This window comes from Eurosta solidaginis, chromosome 2, assembly GCF_040869045.1.
Source record: "Eurosta solidaginis isolate ZX-2024a chromosome 2, ASM4086904v1, whole genome shotgun sequence".
Taxonomy (NCBI): Eukaryota; Metazoa; Arthropoda; class Insecta; order Diptera; family Tephritidae; genus Eurosta; species Eurosta solidaginis.
Window position 1 is genome coordinate 286,421,996 of NC_090320.1, and position 13,487 is coordinate 286,435,482.

The 13,487-nt window shown below is 38.6% G+C and overlaps 2 protein-coding genes across 13 annotated transcripts in view; one reads left to right on the forward strand and one right to left on the reverse strand.

Moving 5' to 3' along the window:
* Positions 1-13,487, reverse strand: part of eys (eyes shut) — a 457,691-nt gene that overhangs the window by 59,264 nt on the left and 384,940 nt on the right. The gene's annotated exons all lie outside the window — the stretch shown is intronic.
* Positions 1-13,487, forward strand: part of LOC137241108 (uncharacterized) — a 471,192-nt gene that overhangs the window by 55,138 nt on the left and 402,567 nt on the right. For 7 of the 9 annotated variants that reach the window (XM_067768343.1, XM_067768341.1, XM_067768346.1 and 4 more), the window contains exon 2: positions 4,129-4,193. The exons of the other annotated variants lie outside the window; for them this stretch is intronic. The gene's annotated coding sequence lies outside the window, so the exon portion shown is untranslated. The remainder of the gene's footprint in view (positions 1-4,128; positions 4,194-13,487) is intronic. 9 annotated transcript variants of the gene reach the window in all.

Sequence of the window (13,487 nt, forward strand, 5' to 3'; positions counted from 1 at the left end):
GCGATCTTAAGTCCTTTTATTGTTCTATAGCTTCAAAACTTTTTTCTCATTGGTTTGTGTTCACTCTTACTGAAAAATTACTTTCTTTTGTTTGTGTTTTGCAACTTCTTTCGCTTTCTTTAGTTACTTTGCTTGTCTTATTTTATTTGCCGAAATTGTTTTAGTCCGCATAAATTTTAAAACAAAACGTACTACCAGTGCGTACGTGAATGTTTTACATTAGCGCAACAACAAAAGTGAATTATAGTTTCCGTATTGGCAAAATATTGTGACCACCAATGACAGGTGTAATAAAGAACATCAGGCGCCTCACACATAATTCTTCAATGGCGTTGTAGACAAACGAGCATTTTATGGGCATCGCGAAGTTTACTCATTCCTTCCAGCGGGTGTGGGTGTGTGCAGGTGAGGGTTGTACACCTTTGTTTACTACTCTGAAATTACAAATTTATTTCGCTCATATATTTTTCGTGCTTCATTTGAGGTTCGCTTGCGACTAACACTTTGTTTTGATATTTATTTTATTTTTCCTTTTTGATGCTTTGATATTTTGCGCGTATTTATGTTTTGTCTTATTGGTGTTTTTCTGTCGAATTTTGTTTTCGTTATTACTTTGTAAGTTATGTTGTTTTTATTGTAAGCGCTTTTGTTTTGATATTTTTATGTGGCATTCGTGAGTGTAACTTAGAGTGAATTGCTCTGACTGTGGTTTGAAATATTTATTGCATTGTTTTTATTCAGACCAATTCCAAATATTCTCGTGGAATTTTGTTCTCGCGGATTTTTTTATTCCCGCGGAAAAATTCCTCCAATTCTTTTCTCCTAGGGAGAAGAATAATTGGGGAATAGGAATTTCGAATTTTCGAAGTCAGCTGTTTTGTCAATTGAAATTTCGTTGTGCATTTCTTATTTTGTTTAAAAAATTGTAAAGTTTAATTATTGTTGCCAATTTGTTTGAAATTAAGAAATAAGGTATAAACAATGCACATTATTGCATTTCATGTGGTATTCACTGAAATTAGTAATGAATTGGTGCCACAGCAACATCAACAGAGGAGCATAAGAAGAAGAAGACGGGGGGTAACACAAATCCGCCGGAGTTGCCTGCTTTCATTCAGCAAAACTATTTTCTGGCGGCCAAGTCGAGTTGAATTAGCCTTTCATCATATGCCAAAAAATCTAGTTAAGCCTTCTTAAAAATCCTTGCTCAATTTCTGGATGGCGGCATCATATATACGAAGAGCTCTTCCGTTGCTTATGATATACTTTTCGACTTAAAATAAAGAATATTGTGGTTGTTGTTGTATTAACAGTGAGAATATTGTGGTAGCATGTAAATACATATTTTAGCACAAATTTGCACAAAAAAGTGTTCTTTCTTAAAAGAACAAATTTCCTTTAACTATTTTTATACATTCCCTTTAATTTAACTAGTGAAAAAACTCCTATGAAATGGCAGAGAAATCTCCCTCTCCCTCACATTCATACATGGCGCAACGATACAAGGTGGCAGCATGGAACAGTTGATTATAAACTTTTTTTATTTGATTTGATACATCAACTTCCGGTGCAGTACGATTTTGACATTTGTCCATCGAATTTACAAAAACAAAGTACATGGAATTTTTATTTATGTTTGTAGGTATGTCACCATGCTGCCCCTTGTATCATTCCGCTATGCATTCATAATACCTACTTTTCTCCCATAACCGGTTTCCGCTTTTTCGAACATTGTTCAGAATACGAGGAAAGGGAGAAGTGAAAAAACTCACAAGGAATTTTTATTTAGAATACGAGGAATGGGAGAAGGGAAAAACTCGCACGGAATTTTAGTTTAGAATTGGGCTGATTTTATTTTTTATTTTTTTTGCTTCTTGTTTCGCTGTAATTCTATTGCGCTCAAGTTCAAGCACTTCGATATTTTAAAACAAGTAAACACTAATACATACTTAGAAGTGTGCGTCATTCCATGCTAAATCGATCAACGGGTTGACACCTTCAATCCCGATCTGGATGAATATGAATACAAACTGAACTTTTTTTAAAAACCCCTTACCTTAGGTAAGTTTGAACTGCCCAGTCCGTGACGACTTCACACAGACTGAATGAGTTCGTAGTGTTACCAGATGTTTGTTCAAGGAATAAACTGAAAAACCCCACAAAAACCAAAACCTCTGTTATAAAATAACTCCTTGCTCTTGGAAAATCCTAGAAGCTTTCTAGAACTTATGTCACTTGCTACTTCTAGATCTGACAGCTGTATCACTCCTAATAGTTGGAGTCCAAGCCTGGCGAGCGCCTGCAACTCGCATTTCCTGCATCTCATATTACCGATCAAGCATAATTTAAAGGCATGTGACGCCAGAAGGCAGTGTACAGTCAGAATACCCGGCATGGGCCTACAGTTCTCTTAATGATAGAAATATGATCTTCCATAACTTTCAGCCCTGCGTTTGGTTCCAAGCCTTTTCTGTTTGATCGATCATATGTAACTTTCTCCTTCTTTTAATCTCGCCCAATCTTATTGGAACGTCTACGGAACAAGCTTCAAAGGATCCATTTATTCCTATATGTCCTGGAATCCACTCACTTTTAGATGTGGTGCTATGTGAGAATATTGCCTTAATTGCTGCTATTTTCTTCTAGCGTTTCTCTTGCTTCAGTCACGGATGCTACTTCCGCCTGAAAAACACTACATAGATCTGCCAGCTTTTAGGATCTGATTATTTTCGAATCAGCGCAGTATATCCTACTCCCTCACTTACTTTTGAGCCATTCCTGTACACGTTTATCGCTTCGTCCGCCATTTGAGCATCCATGCGCCAATCTTCCGTCTCTACCCTCACTTACTTTTGAGCCATTCATGTACACGTTTATCACTTCGTCCGCCATTTGAGCATCCATGCGCCAATCTTCCGTCTCTACCGTGGCTCTAAGAGTCCCATTGAAGCGCAGGTAAGGAACTACGTAGTCTGTTCGTCAATATTTGTTGATGGTATACTATTAAGGTAGTACGGTATGCGCTCAAGCTGTCCGGGGCAATGAGTCTCGTTGTAGTTGTTAACGCTATGTTCTTTGCCAACAGGTATACTGGTGGGATGTGCAGAATGGCAGTGTCACCGTTGCATGGGTTTCAGGGCTACCGTTATACTAAGCACTGATAACTTGCATATCTCCTCAAGAATTTTGAGTAACGTACTTTTTTGTGTGGGCGTCCAACAAACAAGGACTCCATAGCATAGGTGAGATTTTACAATCGCTGTAAATATCCAATTAGAGAAGTAGGGCGATAAACCCCACGTACAGCCCGGCATTTATTTACATGCATAAGTAACCGTCGAGGTCTTCTTCACTCTATCCTTCACGTTGAGTTTTTCTTGAATGATTCCTAGATATTTTTTTAAAGGGTTTATTCTGCAGGGTCGTCCCTTCTCGCTTCGGGTCCTTATACCTCCTAGTAAACAAGACCATATCTGTCGATTTCGCACTGGCGCTCAAACCGACATTAGATGCTTTGATATGTATGTATCTCCCGAAGCGCCCGATCCATCAATGAGATAATTAGTGCAAGGCACTTTCCACTTGTGTCAACTGCATGCTGTAAGTTTGAAGAGTCCTTCATCGAACTGCCTCAGCAGTTGATTTATCTTAATCTTAATTAAGTGCTTATATTAATTTCTTAGTGCTGCATGAGTTTTCACTGAGAAGCTATTCACGGCTGAAATCCACTCGAAGCGTTTGCCATATCACTTCCGAGGGAGCTGTTTCGATTATACCTTGTAAATCTCTTCAAAGTCTTTTTTCCCGACAGCGGGATTCGAACTCGCACTTCTGCGATACCAGCACTGTTACAAACTCATTCAGCTAATGCTATGCCTTTGTTGTTGAGAAACACCATTACTCTGAAAATATTTTACCTAGGAACTCGTTTTGAAAAATTTGAAACTAATAAGGTGATACCATTGCGTAAGAGACTATTTGACATGGAACAACTCATATCGTATAAGAATCCCCATTAGTGTTTCTTATGATAAATGTGAGTCATATTTATTTTTATTTTCCACATTTCCGCCCTTACTCTGTTTTTATATTCTTAAATTAAACTTTTTATTTCATTCACTTTTTCAGTTAGCCGGTAGTTACAGCAACAAATTGGGTCACTTATTGTTGGTCTCGGTTCATTCAAGGCTCAGGTGAGTTGACAACAAATCTTGGCAAAACTTTTTGGCTCCAATATATGTATGCATGTATGTAAGTGTGTTTGTTTGCTTGTTTCTATCCCCCACAGGTTCTTGTATCCTCGCTTTATTTATTAATCTGAGCAACATTTTGGGTTGTGTACTTATGCCGTTATGACATTGCTATCACCTCTCTGCAGTATGGAGGTGTGTTATGTATGCAGGAGATAGGTGGAGCAGGTCATTTGTTCTATGCTTTGTACTGGCAAACAAAGTTGACCGAAACTTTTTGTTTTTTCATTGATAAATGAATTTCTCGATTTCCATTGACAATTGTTAAGTTTTGTTTTGGGAATTCGTAAATATTTTCAATCCATTAGTTTGCATTGAATTTTTTGATTAAGAAAATTAGTTTTGTCAAAGTCAATCGGAAAAGAAATCTAAGTGCAAATCTTTGAAATTTTGCTAAATTAATTTTACAATTCATTAGCATAAGACAAATGAAGCTAAGAATTTTGGACATATATGGGAAACTTGCAACACTCGTGGATAAATTTAAACTGGTATGCAAAGGCGTATTTTTCTTTGTTCTTGCCCAATGGGAACTGCTGGTGGTAAGGAAAACCTGAGCGATGCACATAAGTACATAGTGACGTCACAGCTTGCAGTTGGTGCGTTTTCAACAAGATCAGTAGGAGCAAACTACCCTAGCATTAGGATCTTAAGGTGGGGTTGGATAAGGAAATATGATGAAATGAGTAAATATAAAAATCCTCTATAATCGTGTAGACCTGCTCCATTGGATAGATACGGGGGGCGGTGCCTCACGTTTCTAATCGGCATTCAGGATGCCTAATTTACGCGAAAATATTTGCTTAGCCACCCATAAGTCCAGATAAATTACGCACTGAAGCAGGAAAAATCAAATCATAGGACGGCATTCGTGGCACTTGAACTGAAAAAAGCTTTTGGCATGCTACTCCAAGACATAGAAGATTCAATCATTCTGGATGAACCACAAATTGTCTGGATAGTCGACAAGCGTCGGTTTCATTTAGGAAAAAAGCTTCAAAACTAGGAGAATTAAATAGGGGTTACCAAAGGATAATATCCTATCCCCACTTCTGTTTCATTTCTACAAATCTAAGCTGCCTTCCCCACCTGAAGGATTTACTATCATCGCGCCGATGACTGCACGGCAATGGCAACAGAACGTGGCCCTCTAATAGACGAATTAGTTTCTAGAATAAACACATATGTATCTCCTCAGTATTTCTAGTTTCCTCGCATCGCGCAACCTGGTACTATCTCCGGCCAAATCCACAGACCTGTTCACGACGTGGGTGCTTAGAATATATCTGCGGCAGCTATGCATGTCGTAAGAGGCGACTAAAATACCCAAATGATTCAGAGGGTTGTGTAGCACAACCCTTTCATGGGATTGCCAGCGCAATTTATAGCTTCTCCAACCCAATTGTCAATCACATCAAGAAATGGCGAATTCTGTTTCTTTAGCAGTCGAGGCTCTGGCGACCCCAAATTCCTCGTGGAAGTAGGAGGTGGGTGTCGTTTAAGGTCCAGAAGGTTCATTGTAGTCATATTAAATCGTCCTCGAGATGGTCGGGGTTGTACCGTAATGGTGCTTGTTACCGGAGCGTACCGGATATATATCCAGCAAGGGCCATCAACATCGATAACATCTCCTAAAACTTTCGGGTAGTGTTTTTATCGCTACAACAACAACAACAGATGACGCACATATAGGACTTTCTTGTCGCTGATGTTACGCTACCGAGTGTCAATCATCCAAAGATCTTACGGGTTACGTTCGATAACACTCTTACCTTCAAAGTGCATGCATCCGAAATTGTTTCAAAAGTACAAAGCCACAGAGCAACAGAAGCCTCAAGTCAGTTGCCGGCAGCACTTGGATATAAGTTGAAGAAATGCTGTTTACCACTTACAAAGCAATTGGCCGGCCGCTCATATGCTACGCGTCACCAGCCTCACTTACAACTGCCACGGAATGTCTTATGACTCGTGAACATCATCTACATGGTGAGGCATAAGAGCTCAACATAAAAGAGCATAACGATCAAACAGTTTTTGCTAAAGTGTCAATAACCGGGACACCCTAGCAAACAACTGCTCAATTTAGTCCCACCTACAAGAGAGACACTGACACATCTCCGTGCCTACGTAGCCGATCGATCAAGACAAGCTTAAAGAGACCCTAAACCTAAAGCATTCAGAATCGGTATCTATATACACTATAAAACCGTTGCAGAAGAAGTAAGCAGACTACCAAATGAGACAAGAGTCATCCTGACAAAACTTCGTTCTGGATACTGCAACAGGTTAAACTATTACTTGTTCAGAATAAACCCCAACAATCATTGCACTCAAGGGGTTGATAAGCGTGGATTCAAAGGGTTGATGAGCGCAATTCAACCCACCTACGCTAGGTGAATTCTGTTTTAAATATGCATGTATCATACACATATTTAGCAGGCGACCCCAAGTTCTTCATAGGTGGGGGAATCCCCGGAGGCGTTATGGCGTAGAAGGTTCAATGTGGTCATATTAAATCGTTCCCGAGATGGTTGGTCTAGTACCTTAATGGTGGAACGTACGAGATCTATATCCGACAAAGGACCATCAACATCTATAACACTCCCAAAAAACTTCGGGGAGTGTCCTTATCGCTACAACAACAACAACATAAGTAATGTATGTCCTGCATGCGATGTGTCCTCATATGAACCCAACCATCTTTCAATTGTAATGTGCAACCTACGCCTCTAACAGCAACTTCCCTATGGTTCACCCCTTTTGCAAGTTTGGAGACAAATATTGTGTGGTCGCACCCATTGAATGAGGCGCAGCATTGTTAACACAGCAACAACGTATAGATACTGTTAAAAAATGTCCAGATCATTGTGCGATATTTATTTCACTTAACTCCCTCAAGTATACGCATTTGTACGCCGTAATGTACGCGAATATTTCTTTAAATCAGAAGTGAGCAAAAAAGGATCATAAAAATGTTTCAATTGAACGATTATAACCTTTTTTGGTACAATATTAAAGTATCACTGTACATATAGTTTGGTACTCCATTTAAGCAAACGTTAAATCCTTCAACAACTAAAAAAACACAAATTTTCCAATTATTTTTATAGTAATTTCAACAGTTTTTCTATTTATGTGAACATCACACATACGTGAATTACATTCATGAAAACGCCGGTGAGAGTGAGCGTGCATATATGTGTGTGTGTATGCATGGATACGACGTGCTTTCATGCTTTTATTGATTCAACCACACACATAAAAGCCACTTTCCCTTTTTAACCAAAGCAAACAAAGTTGTGGTCAAGTGCAATCAACCAGTTCGAGGGTTTTTATGTGTTAGAATCATAAAAGGACGAAGCTAAAAAGGGGTCAAAAATGCCATAATGAAAAAGGGAAAATGGGAATAGAAAAAAATATGGTAGTAAAATCGAAAATTAGGCAAAGAGAATGGAACAAAGCGAATGTGCAAGTGTGTGTTAGTTTGTATGTATGCATGTTGATACAAAGTGTAGTTTTAGTGATATTTTAAAAGATTTATGAGGTATAAATTACTTGTGCTTGAGAAGTATTTCTTTTACGCATTTTCACTTTTATGTTTTTCCCATGTACTCGTATGTATTTATGTATGTACTATTTTTGCTGATAATGTATATTCCATGTCAAATGGGTTGACCGGAGTTTATTTAGTAAGTTTATGTTAAATGAAGATGTTTGCCCTAATTTGTTTTATTTGAACGGCTAAATATATAAATTTGTGCATATGTATAAGTGTATGTAGTAGTATTTAATCGTTGTACTTCTTGTCAATAGCCTCAAGTAAAAGCACAAGTGTTCAAAGGAAAATTTACTTAGGTAAATGTACAAAGTGGAGGATGGGGCCGTGTGTAGAAGTCCACGAAAGTGGGGAAAGCTTCTGACCGCCATTCACCTGGGAATGGCCAGAGCGATTCTTTTGCATGCGGTTCAAGCAGCTCACTACTGCCGGTCGCTTGCGGCCAAGTATCCTCTGGTAAACATCCGTTTAGCGGTGAGCTAATGTGAGAAGGCGACAACCTGGCTAGGTCACTCTGACATAATCGGTTTAAGGGATAGCCGGGGGAGATCTCATCGGCAGCTCCTGTTCACCTCTAGGTGCGGCTGCAAGCGGGCGTCTGTCTTGGAGCAAGCGGCTCGCTATATAAACGTGCCAAGTAATATTTTCACCCCCGCTGAGCGGGTTGTGCGCTGGGCTTGAGAGCCGCCACGTAAAACCATACTCCAATGAAATATAACAACAAGCCTCGGATAAATACACTCTCTATTGATGACTACCATGGCAAACGTTTGAAGGACAATGAATTGAGGGCATGCACCTGGAACGTCCGCTCCCTGAATGGGATTGGTGCAGATGCCCGGCTGGTTGATGTCCTCGTCAAAGCAAAATCTGACATCACCGCCATCCTAGAAATGCGTTGGACGAAGCAAAGATGAAAGAAGATCAAAAATTGTGACATATATTGGAGTGGCCGAATAATTGGAGTGCACAGTGTTTCGTGTAGAACAAGCTAGCTGGACAAAAACAAAGTTCTTATTCCAAGAAAAGTGTAATGAGAAATGAAAGAAAACAAACAAAATAACGGGATTTTTGCTTTTTTTGATATTTTTGCTCATATATATTGAGTAATTGAAGTAAGAAGGCAGGAGTGGCCGTAAAATGCATTGATTAATTTGCAAAATTCTTGTTGAATATTAAGCTTCATATTTCTTTTAAGTGAACACTTTTATATAATTTTTTTGATGCATTCTAAGCTCGCAGGTAAGTAAAATTTTTTAATAGTAATTCTTTCGCAATAAGAGTATTTTCAATATATTTAACATTCCGTTATTAAGAAGAAAAGGTATTTTTTCTCTATATCTTTAACTTTAGGGACAAAAAAGTTACATACATCCGAGGACATCCGGGCTAAATTTTACATATGTTATAGTCGCAAGTATTCTCTAATAGTCGAAAGAAAAAAAATTGCGAATTCTTTGCACATCTATTTTTAATTTTTTTTTTTTTTTTGTAGATTTAGTTATCTCTACATATAAAATAGGATGTATGTACGTACCAGCTCCGACGAGATATTTGAACCTTTAAAGCTGATCTACAAACGGCAAAACCAATTCCCAGGTACAAGAAACAAACACGTAGTCATTAAACACACAAAAATAAACGCGCAAAGTCAATAAGAGCACACCAAAAGCAAAAAGGCGAAGATCACTGACTTCAACCTGCCACAACCTACCGCACCAGTCACCAGGCCATAAAAACAGGTACATACAAAGCAATCCTAATGCAGGTATAACCACACAGGAACGTTACACAAAACAACCCCATTTGGTAGCATCTACGCCTATACCTGAATGTAATATAAATACTGCACAACTGATAACAAATCAGAGTGATCAACGACACTTAAGATGGCAGCACAACAATCATCAACTATTCACCCTGTCGGAAAATCAACAACGCAAAGCAGTTTAGTTATAACCGTACCAAGAACGGAGTTTTTTGACATTTGGGTTCAACATTCGAAGGAAACCAGATATAAAGAATTATTGAGTTTTGTTGTACTTAAGTACGATTTAAGCGAAGCAGCCGAGTATTCGATAAAAAGTTTAAGCTTACAAATATCGGCATATTCGTCGAAGCTAGATCAAAAGTGGAATACTTTTGGAAGACATAGGGAGCGATTATTGAATAAAAACTAGGAGTGGCTTTCGGGTCCAGACTTAACATTTACAATAACGGTGGATTCAAAGTTGCCATCAGACCAACCAACCACTTCTTCAGGTGACCCCGGCCCCGGAAGACGAAAGAAGGACTGTTAGCTGCAGTGAAAAAACCAAACGGCGTCGAGTGGATGACCTCTTGCAATCTAGAAGTCCTGGTGAGTTACTTTATGCGGCAGAAGTATCAACGCGTATGTCCGGCAACAGAAATGTTGCTAACATTATAAAAATCACAGGAAACCACTCAAATATCCGGCAAAAAGATGACATGTGAGCCTGATGCAAGATGCTTTTGCAATGTAGAAGCTTTAGCATACTACGTAGATAGCAAGTCGACGACTCATGGCTACGAAACGACTCGGAAGTGGAGCATCAAGGCAGGCCATATGGTTTATCCATCATTTTATAGTCTAAGAAAAGCTAAGGCAGAATGCTATCCAAATGAAATTGATCTGGGTGAAACACGTGCGGAAATTAAAGTCCAGTCCGTATTAGATAAAACCGTTGAGCGTTTAGTTTTAGCAAATCAAGAAGTTTTTGTTAGTTTATTACCTACAAACTTGACGTATACTTTAATCAACAAGTGGGGTTACGATGGAAGATCTGGCCATTAGCACATATAAGCAAAAGTTTACATGCAGTTCTGACGCTGATGAGTTTTTGTTTATATTTTATTTCGTTCCTCTTCAATTACAGGATGAAAAAGGTAACATTGTTTGGAAGGATCCTCGACAAGTACATGCTCGAAGAATACGAAGTTTTCATAAATCACAATATGCTTCTAATAATGATTGACGGAAAAGTTTGCAATGCTTTGACTGAAACTTCTTCCGCACAAAAGTGTTATATTTGTGGTGCCACTCCAAAAGATATGAATAATGAGTTACGGGACTTTACGCCTAACCGAGACAATCTTGGTTTTGGTTTGTCTACTCTCCATGCATGGATAAGATGTTTTGAATGCTTGCTTCACATGGCAGCTTAGGAATGAGGCAGATGAAGAGAGTGTAAAGCTACGTTCCAACGAAATCCAGAATAAATTTAAAAGTGTACTTGGATTGATAGTAGATAAACCAAAACCAGGCTTCGGCAATACCAATGACGGCAACACTGCTCGTAGGTTTTTCGAAAATTCTGAGGCTAGTGCTGAGATTACGGGATTGGATGTAACGCTCATCAAAAGATTCGACACTCTCCTTCGCGCATTAGCATCTGGGTACAATATAGATATCAAAAGATTTGAAAAATTTTCGGTCGAGACTAAAAAACTATACATAGATCTCTATCCATGGTTTAATATGCCTATTACAGTTCATAAAATTTTAGTGCATTGTACTGATATTATAAAATCAGCAATTTTACCTATTGGTCAACTTTCTGAGGAAGCACAGGAAGCCCGTAACAAAGATTTGAGACGATTCAGGGATGACAACACACAAAAGCAGTCGCGTGAAGCCACGAATAGAGATCTTATGAATATGTTGCTTATAACACCGGATCCTTTACTTAACAGTTTTTGGGAAATACCTAAGAAAAAATTTAAAAGTCTGACTTCAGAAGTCTTAAATTTACTGTCCCCCGATAATGTTGAGGAATCAATAAATACCCCAGTTTTTTCAATCTTTCACAGTAGTGTTGCTGATGCTCATGACTATTCCACAAGTGACTCATCGAATGAAAGTGATGATAGCGAATAATAACATAATTATAAAAGATAACCTATAACTTTTTGTTGGATCAGGTTTTATTTAATTTAAATCTATTGTCTTTTCTACTTTGTATGATACTGTACTTTTAAGTTTTTGTAATAAGAAATTTTCCCACAATTAATTTAATTATTTACATTGTTATTATTATTATTGTAATTCACTTTTACATTCCTGACTGGTACTATAAAATAATTTTGTAAAAATTGTAGTGCCAGGAGAAATACTCAAATAAATACAAGATATGTATGTACATATGTACATACATAAGTAGACACCCCTTTTTGGACAATTCTTACAATTTTCGCTTTCGCAAATTTATTTTAACTAATTTCCGATAAGAAAATTTGTCACGATCTATAACAAAAACTAAATTACCTATATTTAAAAAATGTTTGAAAAATTCGACGAATTTTCATAAAAAATTTTTATTTTTTTTCCGAATTTTTAGAATTTCTTAGAGTATTTAAGTACAATAAAGTAATATTCTTAAGTCCTTTAAATTTTTTTGAACCTATTCACATGAGTTACCTACTGTATATGAAATAAGCAAATGTATGCATATGAAGTAAAATTTTGGAAAAAAATAAAAAAAAGAACATATGGCTGAAAAAAATGACGTGGTTGTAATAAATGACTGCATATGAAACGGAAAATCTCATAAAATAATTTTGTCCAGCTAGCTTGTTCTACACGAAACACTGTGGAGTGGTACGAATAAGCGCAGTTTCGGCGTCGGATTCGTGGTGGGAGAGAGACTTTGTCGCCAAGTTCTGGCGTTCACACCTGTGGACGAACGTCTCGCCGCTATTCGAATAAAAGCAAAATTTTTTAATATATCATTCATCTGCGCCCATGCGCCGACAGAGGAGAAAGACGATGAGGTGAAAGACACTTTTTATGAACAATTAGAACGCACATACGAGCGCTGCCCCCGTCACGATATAAAAGTCGTGCTTGGCGACTTTAACGCCAGGTTGGGCAAAGGTTGGCCCTACAGTCGGAATGTTTAGCCTACACAATGAAACTTTTCCTAACGGACTGAGGCTGATTGACTTTGCCGGTGCTCGAAACATGGTCATATACAGCACGAGGTTCATGCATAAAAAGATACATCAAGCTACATGGCTGTCTCCTGATCGAAATACTCGCAATCAGATCGATCAAGTTGTGATAGACGGACGGCATGCCTCCAGTGTTTTAGATGTGCGCACGATCCGCGGACCTAACATCGACTCGGACCATTATCTCGTTGCAGCCAAAATACGCACTCGCCTCAACGCGGCTAAAACCAAGGAAAAAAAAAAACACAAGGGAAGCTAGACGTCGAAAAGCTTCAATCACAACAGACTGCCAATGATTTCGCAACTCGACTCTCACACCTGCTCTCTGAGAGCACAACTCATCCTGAAGGAATTCAGGAGCAGTGGGAGCATATTTCCAAATCACTTCGTATTGCCGCCGAGGAAAAAATTGGTTACCGGCGACCACGAAAAAACAACTGATACGATGAAGAATGCCGCGTTGCAACTGAAAGAAAAGACGCTGCCTACAGGGCTACGTTAAAATCGAGCGCGACAAGAGGAGTGTGTGAACGCTATCGTGAGTTGAAAAAGGAAGCGAGACGCCTTTTCAGGAAGAAAAAAGCAGAAGCAGAAAGGCGTGAGTGCGAGGAGCTTGAGCTGCTACCCACCAGGAATAACGCCAGAAAATTTTACCAAAAAATACGGCGACAGACGGAAGGTTTTAAGACCGGGGCAAACTCCTGTAGGAA